Below are 21,054 nucleotides of genomic sequence, written 5' to 3'. Positions count from 1 at the left end.
TGCTAGCTTTAACTGGTGTTTGTCACTGCTCATTATTTGTACATGTGTAAGTACCCATGCTTCTGAAACTTGCCTTTTTATAAATTTAAAAAAAAAATTTCCTTCTGCTTTCATCCACTAAGAATTGATTTAATTTTCTTGGATTGTTTTTGGAGCTCATGAGTCTAAAACCTGGTATCATTTCTGCCTGTCGGGCAATCCTTTTCATTACTTATAGATGTTTTCTGAAAATGCATTGATGACTTTTTTTTTTAAAAATTATACTGCGCAGTTTTATAAAGTGTCAGTCTTTTATGACTGCCAGTCTTGCTTAGAAAGTGCTAAAGTATGCAATCACTGCTGGAACAGTGATAGTTCAAAAGTGCATGTATGCTTGTGAAGTACTTTGGGATATCCTGAAGTTGAGTTGTTCCATAAATGGAAGTTTTTTGTTTCCTAATGTTGCAGTTCTTTTCCTCCACTGATTATACATTTTGCTAACTAGATATTGCACATACACACCATGCAACTTCAGTTTGTAATAAAAATTGATGCTTTGTTCCAGTGTGTTACATTTCTTCATGTTAAATATAATTTGGAAATTCTTCCTAGTTGATCAATTCTCACTTACTCTCAAGTGGAAAGTGGACAACTTGGAGAATATCCCAATCTTTTCTGTTGGGAATGCTTAGATCTTCCTACTTTAGATACTTCTGTTTTCTAGATCACTCAAAATTATTGTGTATATAAAAGTTCAGGATAGACTTTGATTAACATCAAGTTTATGTTTAAGTTAATGAGTATTCTTTTTTGTATTGACCTGGCAAAGTACACAAGACACTTCTAATAATTTTCAAAGAATCTAAGTGAAAATTTGAAGAAAAAAAATTCAGTATGAAAAGATTTGAAATGTAACTCAATTTATGATTGGATTAATTCTTCTCAAAAGAAATTGATTTTAATGGTTTAGTTGAGTAACCGGGAAAATCTTTTTACCTGCACAACTACTCAGAGACCAGGGCTTAGCTTGCAAATGTCATTTGACTGCCGGTGCTGATGGGCTGTGCGTGTGAAATAGATCACGGGCAGAGTTTTCACTGTGTTGCCTGGGAGCTGTGATATCCCAGAAAAAAGCATTCATCATGTGACAGCTTGCAAAGGACTCATACGCTGTAATGTCTTTTGGAGAGATTGTGTATAGATGGGTGCTTCATTAGATAGGCAGTTTTTAACTCTGTTCTTGTGCTAGTAAAGTATGCTTACTATTCTTGAATAGAGAAATGAGAAATTACGAAGGTGTGTAGCAGAGAAACAAAAATAAAGTAGCTTTCAACTTCTCCATAATTTAAGCCACTAAATAAAAGTTGTGGTATGAGTCTTTTCTTAGGATACGTTAGGTTTAAATAAATTCCAAACTCCTAATTTACCTCTGAGCAGTGCTATGGGAATTGTAATAATATTTAATACTTTGTGTACAATTCAAAAAATCCAAGTACTTTTTTATTCTATATTATGAATATTTTACATAAATTCAAGTTAAGCCAAATACAAAAATCAAAGAGCAGGTTGATACTTTCCATTGGGGGGTTCGTAGGGTCTGACTCTATAGGTTGAGTTAAAGACTAAAGTGTAAAAGCTTTTACAGCAACAAATAATTTTGGATGTGGCTGTGGCAGTGAGAATGAATGAACTTTTGAGCATGTTACTTAAACTAATACAATAGCAGGAGACCCAAACGAGAGAAAACAGTAATGAAGGTGGACAATCTTGAGTTTTTGGTAGATTGCAGGAATAAGTAGATGTCAATTCACGGGCATTTACCAGGGCACTATCTCTACTATTAATTTTAATAATACAGGGAAATGGAAAGGGATTAAGATTATAAGAACAATCCTTCTCCGCACCCTGTTTGTTCATTTCTGCTTTCACTGTCTTGGGCAAGCCAGCCCACTTAGAACCATAGGAAAGATAGAGTACAGAAGGGGGCCATTCACCCCATCTCGTCCACGTCGACTTGAAGACACCCAGGTACCTTTTCTAATCCATCTTCCTGCATGTGGCCCATAGCCCTGCAGCTTACAGCACTCAAGGTACAGATCCAGCTACTTTTTTAGAGTTTAGGGTCTCTGCTGAATTCCAAACACCCACAAGCCTCTGCTTTTTTAAAAAAAAATGTTTTTCCTCACGTCTCCTCTAATCATTCTGCCACTTAGCTTGAATCTATGATCTCTGCTTTTGACCTCTCTGCCAAGGGGAACAGGTTTCCCCATCTACTCTGTCTCTAATCTTCCCAATTATGTAAACCTCAATCATGCTGCCCCTCGGCCTTCTCTGTTCCAAAGAAAACAATCCCAATCTCTCCTTGTAGCTACAATTCTGCAGCCGTAGCAGCATTCTAGTAAATCTTCTCTGCACTCTTTCCCAAGCAATTATGTCCTTCCAGTAATGTGGTAACCTGAACTGCATATAATACTCTAGCTGTGGTCTTACCAGTGTCTTAAACAGTTTCATCATTATATCCCTACTTTTGTGTTCTACACCTCGGCCAATGAAGGAAAGCATTCTTTACAACCTTGTCTACCTGTACTGGTACCTTGAGGGACCTGTGCACTTGCATGCCAAGATATCTCACTTCATCAATCCCTCTGTTTATTACCATTTATGGTGTTATTCCCTTTTTATTGTGTGACCTCCTACAATGCATTACCTCTCACTTCTTGTGGTTGAACTCCATCTGTCCACTCCTCCAACCCATCTATGTCATTTTGGAGCTCACAGCTATCCTCTAGGCTATTTAATGAACGACGAATATTCGTGTTGTCTGCAAATTTCCCAATTGTGCCCATTATGTTCAGGTCCAAGTCATTAATGTACAAAACAAACACTGAGCCCTGCAGAATGCCACTTGAAATAGCTTTCGATTCCCACCCATCGCCTGATACTAAGCTAACTTTGGGATTTATTTCGACAAATTATCCTATATCCCATGGGCTTTTACTTTTTTTGACTAGTCTGCCACGTAGGACTTTGTAAAGTGCCTTACTAAAGTTCACGTAGACAACATCCACTGCACTACCGTCATTGAGCCTCCTTGTCACTTCCTCACAGACTTTAATCAAGTTTGTCATGCGTGGCCCATCCTTAACAAAGCCATACTGACTATCCCTAACTAGTCCATGCCTTTCTAAGTGACGTTTATTCGACTTCTCAGGATTGATTGTAACAATTTGCCCACCACCAAAGTAAGACTAACTGGCCTAAAATTGTTTTGTATTTCCTTCATACCCTTTGTAAATAACAGAATCGCATTTGCCTTCCTTCAGTCCTGTGGCACCTCACCTGTGTCTAGTGAAGATTGCAAAATAATCCTCAGAGCATCTGCTAATTCCTTTCTGACCACCTCTGACATCCTAGAGAACAATCCATCCGTCCCTGGTGACTTATCCGCTTTCAAGGATTTCAATTCCTCTACCACTTGCTGTCTCATTATAATTATTTTTTCAGTATTTCATACTCAGTTCACATTCATATTTCCTCTTGGATTAGTATATTCACATCATCCTTTGCCTTTGTGAATTAATTTAAAATTTGTTCAATATCCTGTACATCTTCACACATCTTCCTTCCTCCTCCTCCAATGGATGCCACTTTTACCTCAACTATCCTTTTGCTCTTTATATACTAATAAAACATATTTGGGTTTTCCTTTATCTTGCTTGCTAGTGTTTTTTCCATGCCCTGTCTTTTGAGTTCCTAATTTCATTTTTTACTTGGTCTCTATACCTTCTATACTCCTCTTGGCTATCTGCAGTGTTGAGTTTTTTTTTGTGACTAACATAAGCTTGTTTTTTTTTTTTTTTTTTTTGGATTAATCTTTCTCTGTATTTTTCTAGACAACCATGGGGCCTAGATTAGACAGAACCATTCTTATTTTTGGAGTGGACGTGTCTGCTTGTGCCCTAAAGACCTCACTTTTTACTGCCTACCACTGGTTTATCCTTTAGCTGTCCTGTCCAGTCCACCTCAGCCAAATCACTTCTTCAGTTTTGTAAAATCCTCCCCAATTAAAACATTTATTCCTGGTTTATTGCTGCACCTTTTCCATAACAATACTAAAGCTAACCAAATTGCAGTCACCGTTGCTGATATGGTTGCCCACTGTCACTTCATCCACTTGTCCATATTCATTTCCCAAATCTAAATCCAGAACTTTCTCCTCTTGTTGCAGTATAAATACCTGGACACAATACATGAATATTTCACCCTCAATGCCCCTTTTATTGTTTCCCTTAAACTCTCCTAATTATTATTACCCTCTTATTCCTACAGGGACATGTCTACATGTATGCTCTTCTACATGTTTTTCTATCACCCCCTCACTATTTGGGGACTGTAGGATGCTCCTAGTTGTGTGACTGCTCCTTTATTTATTCCTAAGCTGAACACACACAGCTTCATTGGTCAACCTGTTTTGAATATCATAGGTTCTCATAGATGTAATTGATTCTTTAACCAATACCGCTACCCCCTCCTTTTTTAGTCACCAATTCTATCCTGCCTGAAAGCTCTCTATCCAGGGATATTGAGCTGCCAGATTTGCCCCTCCTTTAACCAGGTTTCCATTTTAACAACAACATTGTGCAGCCACAAGTTTATCTGTCTCCTTAGTTCATCTGCCTTGTTTGTAATACTACTTGCATTGAAGTATAAACAACCCAACTCCATCAATTTCCTCTGCTGGAAACTTTTTAATCTTCATTTTTTTTTAGTCTTTCCAAGTCTCTGACGACATCACAAATGTTCTATCCTCCTGTTTCCTGATCTGAATCTGACCCATCTAAGCACATACTTTGGTTCCCATGCCCCCGTCTGTTAGTGAAGTTTAAACTAGTAAGAACTAGCAAAAGCCCCTGCGAGGATATTTGTCCCAGCTCTGCCCAGGTACAACCCGTCAGGCTTTTATAGGTTCTGCCTTCCCCAGAAGCAGTTCCAGTACCTTCCTGGTATTTTCCCAGCCACACATTCATTTGATTTTATCTTCTTATTCCTGCTGTCACTAGCATGTGGCACTGGGAGTGATCCTGAGATTACTACATTTGAGGTCCTGCATTTTAATTCATTTCCTAACTTCCTATATTCAGCTTTTCAGGTCCTCATTCCTTTGTTTAACTATGTTGTTGGTACCGACGTGTACCATGACCACTGGCTGTTCATCATCTCCCTTCAGAATGTTCTGCAGCTGCTCCATGATATCCCTGACCCTGGCACCAGGGAGGCAACGTACCATCCCTGATTGATGGCTGTGGCCACAGAAGCACCTGTCTGTACTCCTTACTGATGAATCCCTGTCACTATTAACCCACCGCTCATTTTCCTGCCCTTCTATGCAACCGAAACATCTGTGGTGTAATGAACTTGGCTGATGCTGCTTTCCCCTGAGCGACCAAGCCTTACAACAGTATCCAAAGCAGTCCAACTGTTGGAGAAGGGGATTGGGTATCATCAGAACTGATGAGCTCCTGACGTCAATACAATCTTGGTCCATCACCTACAAAAGATGCTTAGCCCCATCTGTCATGATTCTGCTGTCTGGTGTGCTGTAGTCCTGAATTGTGCCTTTGCTAGGTTGACATCTTATTTTTAGGTAAGCCTGTTGCTTGCTTCTGACATGCTGTCTCCATTGAAACAATGTTGGTCCCCAGTCTTGATGGTAGTGATAGCCTGCAGGAAATACCAGGCTTTGAATTTACACACTATGGTTGAATACAATTCTGCTGACGATGCATAGATTTGGTGCAGTAGACATGTTTGAGGTTATCCTGTTTCTCGCAGTGATAGTGTTAGAGAACACAATGCAGGGCATCTTCGATGTGTGATTGTGTTTAATCAGATTGGTCTTTGTCACGGTGGAATATTGATTCATTAGTTAAGAGGTTGGTAGGGTGGTGGAGAAAAGGTGTTGGTATTCCTTCCCGATGTTTGAATCGATGACATGAGACATTATGGGATTTATGGGGTTCAAAGTTGATGTTAAGAACTCCTAGAACAACTCTCTTCCACACACACTGATGATTCTATCGTACCAGTGAGACAAGCCATCCCAAGGGATGGTGATGGTTGTGTCTGACATGTCAGTAACATGTGATTCTGAAAGTATGATGGTTAGGCTATTGTTTGATTAATCAGTGCGGCTCTCCCAATTTTGGCACAAACCTCAGTGTTAGTAAGGAGGATATTGCAGGGTTGGTAGCTGGATTTACTCATGTCTGTGGTTCCTATATCTATGCTGGATGGTTCCTCTTATTCCTTTCTTAAGACGTCATGGTGCTTTTGATATTACTGAATGGCTAGCTAGGACATTTCAGAGAAATTAAGAGTGAACCACGTTTTTGTGGGTCTAGAGTCATGCATACAGGGCACATTAGGAAAGGGTAGCAGGTTTTGATGGCCAAATGGAGCACATTAACGAATCAAATTATTAAGTTATTTCGTGGTCTCTTTTGGACTCCCTTTTCATGCCAGATTTATTCAGTTTGAATTTCTCCATGTGCCATGATGACATTCAAGCCAATGTCCTAGACCTCTGAATGACCAGTGCAGTGACATTACCACTGGCTACCAGCTCCCCTACCTCCTGAACTTTCTTTGTAGAGTTGTTTTCAGTATGGTCAAATTCACAAGACAACATGCAGACGCTAAAATGTAAACTACGTTTTGGTGACAGAATTTGCAGTTATCAATGTCTCAGGATATCCCACAGGACTTCATAGCTATTGAAGTACAGTCACTGAAGTAATGTATTGGAATGCAGCATTCCTTTTTGTGCGCAGTAAATCTAAATTAAATTCATATACTCAATGTACAGGAAGGAAATGTTAAATAGATTTCTAAATTTAAATTTTTTGTCTGAATCCATGGTTATTGTGCAAGAGAACTGATCGAGACCAGTTTATTATTCACCACCCCTGTTAATAAGTAAACCTTATTGCTAGTATGCATGAGAGTTTTTCATTATTTATAGTGCATGGTTTAGGTTGACAAATGAAGATAACACTTGTTGAATCAGTATAAAGGAATTGCAGGTAAGGGGAAGTATTTTATACCGCAGGGTTTTTGGACTAGCTGACTTAATATTGGTGACTCTCCCATTCTGGTTTTTTTTAAAGAAAGTGCTACTTTTTGAAACAATGTCTCTGGTTGGTACCACATGTTAGATTCATATACTGAATGATTTGAAAAACTTTGTTTTACAGACCCATCTCTCCTGAGCCTTAGTCGACTGTGGTTTCACTTAAGCTTGAAAAAGGGAGGTATCAAGTTGGTAGGTTAAAATATTTACTCTAATCATACCAAATTTCTTTGCTTTTCTTAATTCAATGCTGTAATTGTAAGTTTGCTGTGACTGAAGTTAACAGGTGAATGTTTCATTGGCTAATAATTCTGCCTGATTTTCAATTGGGCATTAAGCTAATGCACCATTGTTATTAAACTTTGTGCGTTATAGTAGAAGAAGCTTAACGTTATAGTCTTACATCCTTGAATCTAATGAGTTGGCATAAGACCGTGGGTTATCAACTGATCCTGTCCAATAAAACACGTTGTCTGGTCATGGGTTGTTTTGAGTCTGACCTTTAGATAAGTTAGATATATAGGACAGATTTTAATTCTGTAAGTGAACAGTGTTGAATTGGATTGAAACTGGGCCCGTAATAAAATGTACTTTTGACTTCAATTTTGAACAGACGTACAAAGTGGCTTTTCATTAACATTTATTTCTGTTTCCGTTTTTGGCTTGTCCTTTGATCTGTCATTCTGCTTTTTTGCTTGGTCATTGTAGCTATATTTTTCTAGGAAATAAAACCATTTTATTTAACAAGTAAACAAAATGCATGTTTTCGTATCCCCCTCTTCTGTGAGAGTTTCTTCTTGTTTTGAATACTCCCATGAGGGCATGGAATTGGATTCCTTGCTTTGGTTCAAAATCAAACTTCAGTGCACCAGTGTCATGATGTTACCTGTGTATGAGGGTGTAAGAGAGCCACTGTTCTGGTTTAGTTGGGTTCAAATGCTGCATTCTGAATGAATAATCAACATGTCCTTTAGTTATCTTTGCACATGTATATAGATCCAATTGGCTATATGGTTTCGACTGATAAGCTACTGTTCTGTGAAAAAGGTACATCAACTTAATTTTTGTTTCAATCTTCTTTTTCCACTGTAGAAGTGCAGTTCATTTTAGGCAAAAATACTAAATATAAATTTTCAGGAGGGCTCAGGCCTAAAACTGTACCGAGTGCTACGTGACAGAATTGTAAGCCAAAAGCTGGTGTGACCAAGTTAAAGTGCTAACTAAATTAACAATCAAATTCTAACCAACTAACTCATTGACTTAGCATGTTAACTAGCAAAGACTGAACCCCACACTCCACAATTGGCTAATTATTCAAGTGAAAATTCAGAATAATAGATTGCTAAGCTAACTGGTTTATCAGGTAATCTTGATTTACAAACCTGATCACCAAGTTTGGCATATTCCTTTATTATGTGGTGTTACTTTCTAATATATTCATTACAAGTAATTTCTACACGCTCTAAACTTCTGAGTTCTGAAGGAGAGTCATACCATATCAGTGTTAATTCCTGTTTCTGTCTGCACAGATGCTGCCAAACCTGAGTTTTCCTGGCATTCTCTGTATTTATTTCCATACTCTGTTTTGCCCTGTGCTTAGTGGAATAAGCTCATTGCTTTGTGAATTGGGTCACTTGTTAAATATATTTTGACTTTGTGTTAAAAGGGCTTTATTCTTGAAGTTATCCAATCAGTATATTTAAATGCTATGTGTTATGATTGTCAGCAAAGTTGAGGCCAGTGGAATGAAATGTACAGTTGCAGTATGGATATAAAGTGGCCTGAAGGGTGTTACGGTGCAGTGGTAATTGTCTGGCCTTCCTCTGGGTCAGAAGGACTGCAGGTTCAAGTTCCACCTACCCTAGATGTGTATTAAAATGTGTTGAAGCAGGTGACTGTGAAACAGTGCTTTATATAAAAAGACTATATGTTTTCTGGAAGGAAACCATTAATTTTCGTATTTCAGAGACTGAAACTGAACATTTCTATCACTGTGCCTTCTGTGTTCCAAAGAGATTAAAATTGAGGCAGCGTGATTGTTAAACCGTATCATTAAGCCCCATCAAAAACAATTGATTGAAAGGCTATGAATGGAGCCTGTTCCTACCCATTAGCAAGTAACCCAGACAATCACCTGAGTACTTAGCTATAGGGAGATAAACCATTAGACATAGTTACTTGGGCTGTGGGAGTCTGCGTATGAAATACATCTATCCAGATAATACCTAAACATATAGGAAGTACACCTGGAATCCATTGTACGACAGCCATACTTTGGATAACTGGGCATGTGGAGATAGGAGGAGACAGAGCAGGTTGTGTGACAAGCCAGCTAACCTTTTGTGTATTTAAGCACCTGTTTTCCCTGCAAATGAGGTGCTGAAGTAGAAAGATCCGTTGTGATTATGTGCGTCTATGTGTGTCTCACTCTCCGTCCAACTTGCAAGTGTTGAAATTTCTCTACAGTTTTTAACTCTCCATGTGCCACAGAGATTTTTAAGAATAACTCAATCCAACACTTGCTTTCCTCAAAAGAACAAACAATTTCATCCATCTGTATCTTCAAACGATCTTAATGCTGAACTTCGGAGGATCACCATGTTCAGCCTCGAGTCAGTCAAGTTGCCAACATTCAACAACTCTTCTGCTTCACTGGAAATTAAATCCCTTAATTTATTCTCCCAGGGCAATTGTAAAGTGAGTACAGAACCAGAGAGATCTGGCATGTACTCGCACAAATTGAAGTTGGCAGCTCAAGTTTTAAGATGATTGAAAAGATATACAGGAGTGGGAAGATCCTGGGCTTTTATGAACTGATTTGTAGACTAGAAAAACAAAGATTTTATGATAAACCTTTTAAAAACACAATTTTGGCACAGCATTTTAGGAAGGGCGTAAAGCCTTTAGAGAAGGTGCAGAAAAGATTTGAGTGTTTCCAGGAGCAAAGGATTTCATTTTGAGCTTAGGTTGGAGACATCGGGGCTGTGCTTCTCAGGTGGAAAGAAAATTGAGGATATTTGCTAATGGTATTCACAATCACGGGATCTAGACAAAAAAGATAGACTGTTCATTTTGATGGGTGATGAATGTTAAAAGCCAAAGATTTAAGGTCCTTGGAAAAGTGCTTGGAGCCAGTGGGGAGGGGAAAATAACCTTAATGTAACAAGTGGTTAGGATCTGGAATGAAGAAAATGGTGAAGGATTCAGTTTTGGCTTTGAGACCAAATTGGGTTAGTATCTGCAGGTCAAAAATTTTATTGCGTAGTTATAGGCACAAGGCAGTGGAGCAGAGCTAGCGGACTGAATATCTGCCTCCTCTGCTGTGCAATCATTCTGTGACCCAAAGGGGTGTGTTTACGGTGGAGTTCTCAGTTTACATTAAACAATGTGATAGGTTTGTGCACTGTTTGTAGTCAATTGGACATCTCAAGTCTTATTCTTTCCAGTTGATGCCAGTGTTTTGGCTCCATTTAAATATATTTAGACTCAGTTTCTTAAAGCTTTGGCAAGTTCCAGCCTCTTAAAGCATTTCACTCCTGACTGTGTGACACATCTTGCATACAGTGAAAGCTTGTTTTTCTCTGCTTCCTTCTGTTGCCATCCAAACTGTCACCTTCCCAACATTCAGTTGTGAAGTATTGGTGCTGCATGTTTTAACTACCGTACTTCTGTATGGTGTAATTTGTTTTGGTACAGGGTGCTTGAGTTGTGATTTAGCATCTTAAGCTCAAACATTTCTTTGAGTGGACTTGTTGACATAATGGATAAAATGGTAAGTTTTTTTTTTGTTTTTGCACTTACCGTACAGGCCTACTGAATGAGATTTTTCCCTTCCTTCCTTCCTTTCATAAAACTTGTGAATTGTCAATCTCAGAAGTCAACTGTGGCATGTTATCTTTCTGTGGAAAACTATGCATGTTAACAGCTTATAAATTGACTTATTTAAAAAAGTAAAAGCATGCAGCTGAAGGATTTGTTTTTCCATATTAGAATGGAATGTTATTTGGGATACGTGTGTGGAATCTTGAAGTACATTTGATTCCTTTTGAAAGGAGTCTCTGGACTTGGTCAGGACTCCAAATTATTTATTTTTCTTGTTGCAGCAATTGTGTATAAAATCTTTTGTATAACTTATCGTTACATTTGGGCGGGAATTTTGTGGGTAGACTTCTGATAGTATAAAGCCCATGCAGCTGAGGCAACTTAAACAGTCTGCTGGGACTGTTGGACCACCTTTCTTGTTAGCATCAACTGTTTGTGATCGAGTGTGAAATTGGTATCACCGTGTGTATCGTGCTACAGATGGACTTGTAAAATTTAATGAGTATATAAGAATGTACGTAAGAGTTAGGAGCAGGAGCAGGCCATCCGGCCCCTCAAGCCTGCCCCACCATTTAATAAGATCATGGCTGATCTTTTTGAGACTCAGCTCCACTTACCCGCCCACTCACCATAACCCTTAATTCCTTTACTGTTCAAAAATTTATCTAGCCTTGCCTTAAAAACACATTTTTGAATATTTCTACTTTCTATGTTAAGTAACTCATTGGAATAAAATTTTGTCCTCAACCTGATCAGGCAATTTCTGGTATTATGACTGAAATCATCTTATCCATATCATTACTGGGGAACATGGTGGCTTAGTGTCAGGGACCCAGGTTTGAGTGCAGCCTCGGGCAATTGTCTGTATGGAGTTTGCACATTCTCTGTGTATCCGCATGGATTTCTTCCTGGTGTTCTGGTTTCCTGTGTCCAAAGATGTGCATTTTAGATGAATTAGCCATGCTATATTGCATGGTGCCTAGGGATGTCTAAGCTGTGGGGGTTAGCTATGGGAAATACAGGGATGGGGTGCCTCTGGGTGGGATGCTCTTCAAAGGGTTGCTATGGACTCGATGATGGGCTGAATGGCTTGCTTCCACACTGTAGGGATTCTATGATTCTACTGAATTTTGAGTCTTGCAGCTCATTGGGATCCATTATTGTACTTTTTCATTGACTGGAAAGCAGTTTTGAAGAGTCCTGTTGGGAATATAACTCTGGATTCGGGTTGGAAAGCTAACTCATGAAGTTTGAAGTCAGGCAATACGATACGGATGATTTCTCCTGGCTGGGTTTTGCACTAAATGTGTTCTAACATCACCCTGGCCCGAAGCTGCTTTTAAAAATAACCAACCTGTTAACGCAATTCATCAACTTTGAGCGAAGCTTGGTCAGGCTCATGCTTCCCTAATGCACTAAAGAATAACATAATCAAATTTCTGAAATGGAAATCTGAAATAAAAGTTGAAAATTGCTGGCAATGTATAAGTCCAGCAATATCTATGGAGAGAGTGAGAAACTGTTGATATTTCAACATCTTTCCTCAACAGTGGGTGACAATGTGGAAACTTGTAACAGTTCCCTCTCCAGGTACAGCAAATCCGATGAGTGTTTCCAACATTTCCCATTTTTAAACTTGTAAAAAAAAAAAGAATGGTGCCCATGTGAGTGATGTACAACTTGGAGCAAGTCACACATAGGGCTTTAACTTGTGTCCCTCAACTGACTAATAAAGAATATCTGAAATCATTTAGAAGCAAAATACCACAGATGGTGGAAATCTGAAGTCAAAACCCAAAGTGCGAGAGACATTTAATAGGTCTAGCAGCATCTGTGGAGAGAAAAACCAAGTTAACATTTCGAGCCCAATGACTTTTCAGAACTCAAATTGAATCATGTACACACAGTAAGTGCTTGGTTTGCTAATTTATTCTTAACATCGATGCACAGAAAATAGTACATGTGCCTGTTTGCTTACCATTAGAATCATAGATTCCCTACAGTGTGGAAGGAGACAGCTTGGCCCATTGAGTCTGCATCGAATCTCTGAAAAGCCCACCCCATTCCCTCACTCTGTCTCCATAACCCCACACTCACCATGGTTAATCCACCTAACCTGGACATTATAGGCAATTTACCATGGCCAATCCACCTAATCTTTGGGTTGTGGGAGGAAACCAGACTACCCGGAGGAAACCCACGGAGACGTGGAGAGAATATACAAACTCCACGCAGACAGTCGCCCAAGGCTGGAATTGAACCTGCGTCTCTGGCACTTTGAGGCGTCTGTGCTAACCACTGAGCCATCATGCCGCCATTAGAAAAAAATCTGTTTATACATTTGAAATGAGCTGTGGAATTTCGGTTCTCTTTATAAGGAGCAACAAGTTCTGTTAACTTCCAGACAAAAAACAGACCTGATGAGAGAATGTCAGCATGTTCAGATACAAATCGACAGAAGACCTATTTTCCACAAATGAGCGTGCCTCCCAGGAATTGTTGAAATGTGCACCTGTCGTGTAATTTGTGAAAGGATAATTTTAGGGCCACAAATGGAAGAAAAGTCACATCTGGAGTATTGATGTCTTCATTCTTTCCATGTGTGTAACAACACTGGTAGTTAACCTAGCTTCAAAGTGTGTAATTCCTTTGAAGGAAATTAATGACAATGATGATGAATCTTATTAGATAATTCCTGCACCAGTGCTTGTAAATGCACAAATGGGTTGATGTAAATATGCTCTTTGGGAGACAGTAACCTGTTGGGAAGCATCTAAGTAACATAAAAAATATGAACTTGTCACTAGACCTCTCAGATTGGGTTGGAACTTAGCAAGAAAGCTCACAACTTATCGCAATAACATAAGACTGTTGATGTGAAGTAGCAATGCAGCAAATACAGCAATAGATAAGCTATGCTGTATTGACCTGAATGCAGTGACCTGCTGGATGTACATTCAGTCAGAAGTTGCACAACACCAGGTTATAGTCCAACAGGTTTATTTAAAATCTCAAGCTTTCAGAGCACTGCTCCTTCATCAGGTGAAGTCTGACTATGTTCACTTAATGAAGGAGCAGTGGTTCGAAAGCTTGTGATTTCAAATAAACCTGTTGGACTATAACTCGGTGTTGTGCGACATCGAACTTTGTCCGCCCCAGTCCAACGCCAGCACCTCCACATCAGAAGTACACTCACTTCTCATTATTTGCTGCCCGTGTACTTGCAAATTTGCCTCCGGACCCTATCTCCTATTTTTAACCTCGTCAGCTGAGCTGGTCTGATCATGCTATCCTTTGTGATACATAGGAGTGTTACACAGGAGCTGTAGCTGCAGTTTTTTTTGTTAGCCCAGGAAAGTCTATGCCTCTGAAATGACTAGGGGTTCTTATGGCACAGTGGTGATGTGCCTTGCTCTGGGCTCAAGTCACAGCTGCCATGAAGAGGTGTCTTAACATATCCAATTTATTATGACAGTGTCTACACTGCAAAAAGTATATTACTCCCTGTAAAGTGCTTTAAGATGTCTTGAGGTTGTGAAAGGTGGAAAATAAACGTAAGCGTTTTTAGTTGAAAGATGCCTGGCATTATGCTTTACCAAATGTTGTACTGGCAACCCAGCTAACTACTGTTTGGATCTGATTTCCCCTCAAAATATACAACAAGTTAACATTGTAACTGCCACCAAAATCCAGCAGAAGTGTGAAGGCATTTGTATAATATAGCTTGACAATATTCATGAATTTTTTTTTACAGGAAAACACACACTTAGCAGTCAGTGCAGGCCTTCCCTTGGATTAAGGACCCTAGGGATGTAAATCCTGCACCTAGAGAACTGCTAACCAACTAAAAGTTGACAACTCTTCATTTACATCAGTGCCATTGAGTGGTGATAGCTGATGGCAATGTACCTGTCAGAGGCCTGGTGACATTGCAGGATTTCAGGTCAAAGATGAGTTAGGGTGGGACGGAGGTTACAGGATGAAATTGACAGGGGGAAGGGCAGGAGAGAGTTGAGATGTAGGACTTCAGTATTCCCTCCATGATGCTGTGTCCCTAAACCAAGCATCAACCCTCCTTACATGATAGAACGTCCCCATGCACCACACCCCACCCTGCAAACTGGAAACTTGCACCATCTAGTGGTGGAAGTGGCAGTACAGGAATTCAGTGCAAGTTTAGAATGCCAGCCAGAATAGGAACGGACACCAAAGACTTTATAGGCATGAACAGAGGATGCCATTTGTACCTGGGGCAGAGGTTTGAGAGAGGATGTAGAGGGACTGAAGGCAGGGGCAGGAATTGGAGGAAGGCCAGAGTGACTGAGTGTCGGGGAAAAAGCGTGGGCTGAGGTGTCCAGAGTTGACACATGCAGGCCACACAGGAAATCTGTAGGAAACGGTGTTGAATTGAAACTCTCTATACACATTTGTCACTATTGTATTAAATGATATTAAACAGAACAAAGTTATGAGTCATCTTTAATTAAGGAATTGCTGTACGCCAAATCACTGAAAATGTGATCATTTTGAGACATGATTCAATGCATGAACTCCAGAACAAGTACGTTTCATTTTCCATGAAAACTTAATGCAGCACACCCACTTTTAGTTGGCCAGTCTCATTTCCTATTTTTTGAATTCTATTTAATTTTAACTTGTATCTTTTGAGCCACAGTACTGATTCATCTGTGCTTCATTTTCTCTGACAGACTTTGCTAATGTGCACAAGTGACTTGGAAACCAAAAAATGCATGATCGTCAGTTTAGAAGCTTTTATTTTTATTGTCTAGATTATTGTTAAAAATGCCTTTTTGATTTAACTCTGTTGTTTCACGACCTTAGTTCTACCAAAACAGATTGAAATTTGGTTTAAGCTTTACTTTGTTCAAAATAGCCACATGAATGAGCTTTGAAGGTGGTTTTTGAAATGGCATCAGGAATGCCGCCGCTGGACACACGACTCCGTTTAGCAAGAGACAAGTTTACTTCAAGGTACAAAGTTTGATGTAGGAGCCACGGGCATAGCTCTTGAGTATTAGTTGCAGCATACTTCTGGGAATTCGTTATTTAACCACAGTCGAGAGTACGCATGGCTCATGTCCAACTTCATGAGGGACAGACCCCTTGCCGGCTTTGAGTACAAATCCTCTATGCAAAGGGTTGGATATTTATCCAGCGGCATAAAGTGGCCTGTTTAAAACTCCCACAAAGAGGAACCGACCCATGGGACTCCACAATTGATGTGACCGGTGCTACCCGTTTCGCAAACTGGACTGGTTTGATGATTCTTTTGTTTTCCAGCCTTCTGATTTCTGCCTGTACTTTTGAAGAAGAAGATGACTTTCTTCCGAGACTGTCCGTCAGAAAGAGGCAAGCTATTGTGCGTTACATGCTGCCCGAATCAGAGGCAGAGATGGAGGAACCAGACCTGATGTTGAAATGCCCCAGTAGGAGCTATGTCTTTGGACTTGGAAGGATGTAGTGGTTGTAATGAGGTCAAGCAGGTGGACCTTGTAAAATGAGTTCTCTGATTTGGACCTGATTAACAGCCCTAATTGGGGAGCCCTAGCTGACAGATAAGATTAGGAATGTCAGAGGTTCTTTTCACTCTGAGGGAGCTGGATCATTGCCAAGACTCACTTTATTTATACATGGAGGCTTGATGACAGATACGGGCCTCTGTGAAGTTAGTTCAGTTTTAGTCACAGTAAGGCGTCAAATGTCGGTCACCATCTTGGTTGCCAGACGCTTTGGAGCAAGAGCCAGGGTGCCACGGGGGCTGGAGAGGCTACGGCTGTTTGGTGTGCACAGAGGAAGCAATGGGATGGTGTCAACCTTGGAAATTGGTGTCCAAATCATAGCAGGTATTGAAAGCAATGCAACTGTTTGCCAGAATGACATATCTGCTTCCCCATCTTCACAATGACTGGCAAGTGGACCAGGCCGTTGTGTCAGAAGCAGATTGTGTTGCTGTCATTTGCATTGGTCATGATTGGGATCCAACTGTATGAAGATAGATGATGCCTTGTACAGTATTGCTGGAAAGGTGAAGAATGGTGCCGTTATTTATCTCGTGGATATCACAGATACCTGACTACTTCAACTTGTATGAGTTGTATAATCCATGCACAGTTACATTTTTCTTTAGAAACAAGCACACCGCGATTGATTTAGGTACACGCATCAACGACAAAATTAATTGGCCCATGAAAGACAAACAGGAGAGAGATTTTTGAGACCGTTTACAGAGGTGCCCACAATGGAAAGGAGTCTTCTAGTATCTCTAAAGGACAATTTCACCAAATGTAGATAATAAAGAATTTTTGTATGTATGTTTTAAATGTCCCAAAGTTTTTGGAAACAAAATGGAGAGAAGGTTAGTGGGTAGGGTGGCAAGTGATCAAGGTGGGTAGTGGGGTCCAAGAGCCTGGATGTCAGCTTCGGGAACGAGGGGGGATGTGTCAGGTGGTGGGTCATAGTTGCCCAATGAGAGATTTGGGAATCAGTTTTGTAGTTACCCAGGAAATGGACTAGGTTTTTCTATTCAGTAACTATCTAGATAAGTAACTCAGTCGGTGCCTGTTTCAGAGGGACCAGGGAAATTCCTCATCTGAAGTTGTAACTTCCTGGGCAGTTTTTTTTGAACTGATGTGTGGGAATAGTGTGGTATTGTGGTAATGTCACTTAAGTAGTAATTCGGAGGCCCAAACTAATCCTCTGGGGTCATTGGTTAAATCCCATTATGGCAGCTGGTGGAACTTAAATTTCATGAAAATCTGTAATTGAAAGCTAGTTTCAGTAATTGTGACCAGAAAACTATTAACTGGTTCTCACAAAAAAGTCAGGCTCACTAAATTGCTTTAGAGAAGGACATCCCTGTGCTAATGGCCTACATGTGATTGCAAACCCATAGCAATGAGGTTGATTCTAACTGCCCTCAAAAACAGCTTAGCAGGCCACTCAGTTCAAGTGTCATTAGGGATGGGCAACAAATGCTGACCTTGTCAGCAATGCTCAGACCCCATGAAAGGAAAAAAAAATGAAAACTTCCAAGGAGTCCTGTAGTGCCATTTACATAGAACATAGAACATTACAGCGCAGTACAGGCCCTTCGGCCCTCGATGTTGCGCCGACCTGTGAAACCAATCTGAAGCCCATCTAACCTAAACTATTCCATTATCGTCCATATGTTTATTCAGTGACTATTTAAATGCCCTTAAAGTTGGCGAGTCTACTACTTTTGCAGGCAAGGGCATTCCACGCCCTTACTACTCTGAGTAAAGAACCTACCTCTGACATCTGTCCTATATCTATCACCCCTCAATTTAAAGCTATGTCCCCTCGTGCTAGCCACCACCATCTGAGGAAAAAGGCTCCCACTGTCCACCCTATCTAATCCTCTGATCATCTTGTATGTCCCTATTAAGTCACCTCTTAACCACCTTCTCTCTAACGAAAACAGCCTCAAGTCCCTCAGCCTTTCCTCCATAAGACCTTCCCTCCATACCAGGCAACATCCTGGTAAATCTCCTCTGCACCCTTTCCAATGCTTCCACTTCCTTCCTATAATGTGGTGACCAGAACTGTATACAATACTGCAAGTGCAGCCGCACCAGAGTTTTGTACAGGTGCAACATGACCTCATGGCTCCGAAACTCAATCCCTCTACCATTAAACCTAGCACACCATACGCCTTCTTAACAACCCTATCAACCTGGGTGGCAACTTTCAGGGATCTATGCACATGGACGCCGAGATCTCTCTGCTCGTCCACACTATCAAGAATCTTACCATTAGCCCAGTACTCTGTATTCCTGTTACTCCTTCCAAAGTGAATCACCTCACACTTTTCTGCATTAAACTCTATTTGCCACCTCTCAGCCCAGCTCTGCAGCTTATCTATGTCCCTCTGTAACCTGCAACATCCTTCCGCACTATCCACAACTCCACCGACTTTGGTGTCATCCGCAAATTTACTAACCCATCCTTCTACGCCCTCATCCAGGTCATTTATAAAAATGACAAACAGCAGTGGCCCCAAAACAGATCCTTGAGGTACACCACTAGTAACAGAACTCCAGGATGAACATTTCCCATCAACCACCACCCTCTGTCTTCTTACAGCTAGCCAATTTCTGATCCAAACCGCTAAATCAACCTCAATCCCATGCCTCCGTATTTTCTGCAATAGCCTACCATGGGGAATCTTATCAAACGCTTTACTGAAATCCAAATACACCACATCAACCGCTTTACCCTCATCCACCTGTTTGGTCACCTTCTCGAAGAACTCAATAAGGTTTGTGAGGCACGACCTACCCTTCACAAAACCGTGTTGACTATCCCTAATCAAATTATTCCTTTCTAGATGATTATAAATCCTATCTCTTATAATCCTTTCCAACACTTTACCCACAACCGAAGTAAGGCTCACTGGTCTATAATTACCAGGGTTGTCTCTACTCCCCTTCTTGAACAAGGGGACAACATTTGCTAGTCTCCAGTCTTCTGGCACTATTCCTGAAGACAATGATGACATAAAGATCAAAGCCAAAGGCTCTGCAATCTCCTCTCTAGCTTCCCAGAGAATCCTAGGATAAATCCCATCCGGCCCAGGGGACTTATCTATTTTCACACCTTCCAGAATTGCTAACACCTCCTCCTTATGAACCTCAATCCCGTCTAGTCTAATAGACTGTATCTCAGTATTCTCCTCGACTACATTGTCTTTTTCGTGTGTGAATACTGACGAAAAATATTCATTTAGCACCTCTCCTATCTCTTCGGACTCCACGCACAACTTCCCACTACTGTCCTTGACCGGCCCCAATCTTACTCTAGTCATTCTTTTATTCCTGACATACCTATAGAAAGCTTTAGGGTTTTCCTTGATCCTACCTGCTAAAGACTTCTCATGTCCCCTCCTGGCTCTTCTTAGCTCTCTCTTTAGGTCCTTCCTGGCTAACTTGTAACTCTCAAGCGCCCTCACTGAGCCTTCACGCCTCATCTCTACATAAGCCTCCTTCTTCCTCTTGACAAGAAATTCAATTTCTTTAGTAAACCACGGTTCCCTCGCTCGACCACTTCCTGCCTGCCTGACAGGTACATACTTCTCAAGGACACGCAGTAACTGTTCCTTGAACAAGCTCCACATTTCAATTGTGCCCAGCCCCTGCAGTTTCCTTCTCCATCCTATGCATCCTAAATCTTGCCTCATCGCCTCATAGCCTCATAGTTGCCTTTCCCCCAGCTATAACTCTTGCCCTGCTTTATATACCGATCCCTTTCCATCGCTAAAGTAAACGTAACCGAATTGTGGTCACTATCACCAAAGTGCTCTCCTACCTCCAAATCTATCACCTGGCCTGGTTCATTACCCAGTACCAAATCCAATGTGGCCTCGCCTCTTGTTGGCCTATCTACATACTGTGTCAGGAAACCCTCCTGCACACATTGGACAAAAACGGACCCATCTGAAGTATTCGAACTATAGCGTTTCCAGTCAATATTTGGAAAGTTAAAGTCCCCCATAACAACTACCCTGTTACTTTCGCTCCTATCCAGAATCATCTTTGCAATCTTTTCCTCTACATCTCTGGAACTTTTCGGAGGCCTATAGAAAACTCCCAACAGGGTGACCTCTCATTTCCTGGTTCTAACCTCAGCCCATACTACCTCAGTAGACGAGTTGTCATCAAACGTCCTTTCTGCCACCGTAATACTGTCCTTGACTAACAATGCCACACCTCCTCCTCTTTTACCACCTTCCCTGATCTTACTGAAACATCTAAACCCCGGAACCTGCAACAACCATTCCTGTCCCTGCTCTATCCATGTCTCCGAAATGGCCACAACATCGAAGTCCCAGGTACCAACCCATGCTGCAGGTTCACCCACCTTATTCCGGATGCTCCTGGCATTGAAGTAGACACACTTCAAACCATCTTCCTGCCTGCCGGTACACTCCTGCAACCTTGAAACCTTATTTATGACCTCACTACTCTCAACCTCCTGTACACTGGAGCTACAATTCAGGTTCCCACCCCCCTGTTGAATTAGTTTAAACCCTCCCGAAGAGCATTAGCAAATTTCCCCCCCAGGATATTGGTACCCCTCTGGTTCAG

General features: G+C 40.8%; 1 protein-coding gene and 1 pseudogene across 1 annotated transcript in view; both read left to right on the top strand.

Moving 5' to 3' along the window:
• The first annotated feature begins 7,210 nt into the window (after nucleotides 1-7,210).
• sgms1b (sphingomyelin synthase 1b) overlaps nucleotides 7,211-21,054 on the top strand; it is a 48,007-nt gene continuing 34,163 nt past the window's right edge. Inside the window, exon 1 of the mRNA XM_048608748.1 lies at nucleotides 7,211-7,300. The gene's annotated coding sequence lies outside the window, so the exon portion shown is untranslated. The remainder of the gene's footprint in view (nucleotides 7,301-21,054) is intronic.
• LOC109915827 lies at nucleotides 16,825-17,243 on the top strand (annotated as a pseudogene).

The sequence above is a fragment of the Rhincodon typus genome, chromosome 20 (genome assembly GCF_021869965.1).
Source record: "Rhincodon typus isolate 14 chromosome 20, sRhiTyp1.1, whole genome shotgun sequence".
NCBI classification, from domain to species: Eukaryota; Metazoa; Chordata; class Chondrichthyes; order Orectolobiformes; family Rhincodontidae; genus Rhincodon; species Rhincodon typus.
This window is presented reverse-complemented; position numbering and strand designations above follow the sequence as displayed.